This window comes from Phalaenopsis equestris, unplaced genomic scaffold (genome assembly GCF_001263595.1).
Source record: "Phalaenopsis equestris unplaced genomic scaffold, ASM126359v1 Scaffold000297, whole genome shotgun sequence".
Lineage (NCBI taxonomy): Eukaryota > Viridiplantae > Streptophyta > Magnoliopsida > Asparagales > Orchidaceae > Phalaenopsis > Phalaenopsis equestris.
In genome coordinates this window covers 4,243,033-4,247,364 of record NW_018164739.1, presented here as the reverse complement: position 1 = coordinate 4,247,364, position 4,332 = coordinate 4,243,033, and positions in this window count along the sequence as shown.

Below are 4,332 nucleotides of genomic sequence, written 5' to 3'. Positions count from 1 at the left end.
GTGCCTCGGGGCAAAAGGCCAAGTTGGACATTTCAAATAGAATTGGATAGATATCCATTCTAAATGAACCATGGATAAATGAAATCCCCATTTTGGGCTCTCATGTATTGATCTTAATTAGTGTATTGTGAAGATATAGTAAGGGTATAATGTACCTTAGCTTCAAATCAACACCCAGGGTCAATCCTAAGGCCAAGTAGCCTTATAGGAACTTTTCTTGAGCTTCCCTCATAATGATCTTACCTACCAAATATTAGAGGTTAGGACCAATATGTGGAATCTCAAATTGAGTAAAGAGAAGAGTTTTGAGTTTCTAATGGTGAGGGCACCTTTTCCAGTTTTCTAAGACTAGTCAATAGGAAAGTCCTATGGCTAGACCTAGGCTACTAAAGAAGTTTCTAGACCTCAACCAAAAGTGAGGTCAACAGAGCACTAGCGCTTAAGCGTGGGATTTAAAAACCATGTGTAAGATTAGGCTTTTAGAAGGTTTAACCACCAATTTGTTGATTAAAACGTGTCAGGGAAGTTTTAGGACGTGTCTAGGAGTTATTAAAGGGATTGAAGCCTATAAATAGAAGGTTTCGGTGAAGGAATTTCACCACAGATCATTTTTAGGCCTAAAGTCTAAGAGAGAGAGAGAGAGAGATTTTGAGAAGATGTCTTCATGGGAGATGGGATTTGAAGAAGAAGGAAGGAAGAAGGAAGACACCATGAAGAAGAGATTCATTAGTCAAAGTGCACAAGAGATGTATTACAGTTTCTTAGCCGCTAGTATTGAAGGAATATCGAAGAAGATCAACAAAATTGACACTATCATTGCTTTACTGGAGAAAGGTAATTGAGATTCATGACCATACTTATTATATAGAGAAAGCGGATAAGGAGATGTATCTTAAACAAAAAATGGATAGAAGTATCAGATCACATCACTATCATCCGTTTTATCAACTTTATATTCTGATTGCCCAAGGAGAGACTAATGAAAGACCAGAGTTTGGCCTAACAAATGAAGAATTAAATTAAGTTTTGTGTTAGAAGTCACTGTGTAATGTGTTAAGAGTTAAATATTATTTTTGGAGTTTTATGTTAGCTTGTTTAGTGTTTGTATTTAGAAAGATTTTCTTAGCCGAGACTATTCGGAATGAGAACCAAGTGTTATACATATTTGTAATTGTTTGTGAGTGAATGTATATGTTTTTTTGTATAAAAATTTAGTGTTATTTTATTCTTGAATCGAATTAGTTATAGTGGAGAATTTTGAGAAAAAGGTGAGTTAAGGGAAAGGAAAATAGTCATTTAAGTGTTATAAGACCATTTAGAGGTGGTATACTTAAGCTAATAGTGCATTTTACTTAAGTTTAAAAATATCAAAAATCATGCACTGGTGCTTAAGCACCACATTCTTGCTCTTAAGGGCAATGTAACTCGAGAGGCAGGCGCCTAAGCACTACTTATCTACGGTTAAGCTTCAGTTCACGAAAACCGGTTCGCAAACAATTAAAAGTGAAAAATAACCCCAAAAATCACCATTTTTACTCTCGTCGTCACCTTCAACCTCTTGAGTTTGCAATTTGGAAGTCTAGGGCAGGCAATTTTGTGAAGATTCCTTGATGGAATTGAGAAAAAATTTGCTAGATTTGGATTTCTTGAGGTAAGAGCTTCACTTATATGTAAAAATTTTAGATTTTCACCATGTATTATGAGTACATTTGGAAGAACTTGAAAAATCACTATTCATGGTGAAAAATGAGGAAAAACTATGGAAATTGCATAGAAAGTATAATTTATACTTATAGGAGTTGGGTTTAGTAGATTAGACTTGATTCTTTTGAAGTTATTGTGGAATTTTGTGAAATTTGTAGAATGACCTCAAGAATGAAGAGGAGTAAGGGAAAGACCCACTTTGATTTGAGCAAGTTTGTGATTTCAAAAGCTCAGGATAGATATAGTGACGCTCTACAGTCACGAAAATTGATTCCTGGGATGTGATTTAAAAATCCAGGTGAATCCGTGAAAGATCTGATCGTTCGCCAACAATGGGAACGATTCTACTATCTTTTGTTGTGGCTGTTATTTTTGTTGTTCAGGATTGGGGAGTTCTATGCTAACCTACCCGAGGCTGAAGACGATCGAGTCATGGTTAGAGGAAAATTGGTGCATTTTTTACCGAAGGTAATCAAAATGTTTTATCATCTACCACCGGATACTTTGTATTTTTATGCAAACTATAGTCCTACTGAGACAAAGCGAGATGAGATTATTTCCTATTTGACTGTTGGAAGAGGGCTCTGAAAAATTACAAATGAAAGAAGAGTCAATTTTTCCCCCTAAAACTTGAGTGCACCTTCGAAGGCATAGCACTATTTTATTTCAGCCAGTCTATTACCTACAAATCATCTCAGTGAAGTTACTAGAGAGAGAGCAGCGTTGAACTATTGTATTTAGGAAGGCAAGCTCATCAACATTGGAGCTTTGATCTATCAGAATATCATCAGTTATGCCACTGTCGTTACTACTGCAGGTCTGGGATTTGCTTCCTTGATCTTTTCCTTATGTGAGTAGGTTGGAGTGAGATATGATAGCTTGGAGGAATTAATGTTGCCTCTAAAGCCAATAAAAAGTATTAATGTAAGGTCATATTCGGAGCATTCTATTTTTGACTTGAGAGGAGTTTTTTCAAGGAGTTATGGAATGGCAACATCTACTGCTTCTACATCTAGACAATCAACCTCACGAGCTTCTACTTCTAGAGGTGAGTCTACAAAAACTCAAAGTCAACTATTACATATAATGATGGATAATATCAACTATATCGCGGATAAGATAAGAAATTTAGAAAGCTTTGCTGGTCATATTGATGGGTATAATAGAAGAAAAAGTGATTATGAAGAGAAATTTCATTCATCTCTATAACACCTCATTAGAGGTAACATAGGAGTGGAATTTCCTTCATACCCTAAATACCCTGATTAAGAGCCTAAAAATGTCTGGAATAGCGGTGATTCTGAGGATGATGAGGATGAGGACTGAGTTATTTATTTTGATGATTGTAATATGTGTTGAACTATGTGGTTTGGACTTGCTACATTTGCATTTGTGTACATATTTAGACTTTGTGATGTGTGAGACTTTTAGTTTGTTTAATTGTGTTGTGATTTTGTGTTTCGTTAGTATTTTGCTTTAAATTCTCGGGTAGTAATTGTTGTTGTGTGTTGATTATTGTGTTAGTTAGTTAAGGGTTGAACTTATTTCTATGTCTTGTGAAAAGTTGAAATTTTGCTAACTTTACTTTTAAATTTTAAACTTAGAAAACTGCTACCCTTTATTTTTCTTTTATCTTGTTAGTATGTTTGTTCTTATGTTGAGGCTAGAAATCAAAGTTAGTGTGTTAATTTGTTTTTATGTTTGTATCCACTACTTAAAAGTCTATTGAATCTCTACAAGTTGAATTGAAATGAAAATGATAGAAAATTGATCAAAAATTAATTTTAATCATATTTTTCGTTTTATACTTGTATAATTAGGGTATAAAATTTTCTGTAAGCATGTTATTTCAAATTTTCTTTCCTGTTTATTTATATTTGCTGCTAAAATGTTTAATCTTGTTAAAAATTTAAGTTTGAGGGGGAATGAAAAATATTTTCAAAACTTGAATTTTATTTGTTCTCAAATGTGCTACAACTGAATTTGATTTGAAAAGGAAAATGATCATGTATATGAAGCAATATTAGGGAAGTAAAATTTGATTATAGAAATGAGTAAGAAAATTTAGTTAAAAATTTGAGTAATGAAGAAAAACTTTCAATTAAAAATTTTTAGTGTAGAAAATGTTAAACATAATATAACTATCTTTAGTAAGAAAAATTGTAATTTCTTAAAAATTAAAAAATTTAGACTTTTATTTTTAACGGTTAAATTTCTTTTATTAAAAATAATTTTCAAAACTATTATGATATTCTTAAGTAAAAGATTTATATCAGGACTTTGCTTTAGGAAAGAAGAAGTGGAATTCAAAACCATTAAAGGCCTAACCAAATAAAGTAATCCTTGTCATAAAAAGAGAAGAGAAAGAAAAGAAAAGAAAAAGAAAAGAAAAGAGAAAAAAGAGTAAGAAAATAAAAGAAAAAGAAAAAGAAAAAGAAAAGAAAAAAAGTAAGAGAGGAGAAACTTGAGGATTAGTGCCTAATCAAAAATTGGTTTCACATTTGAACTTTTTAAAGTATAAGACTTGAGAAACTCTTAAGCTTAGGGACATAATATGGTAAGTAAAATTATTTCTAAAAAAAAAATTAAGTGTAGATAATAAAAGGATTAAATTCTAAATTTGGAAAA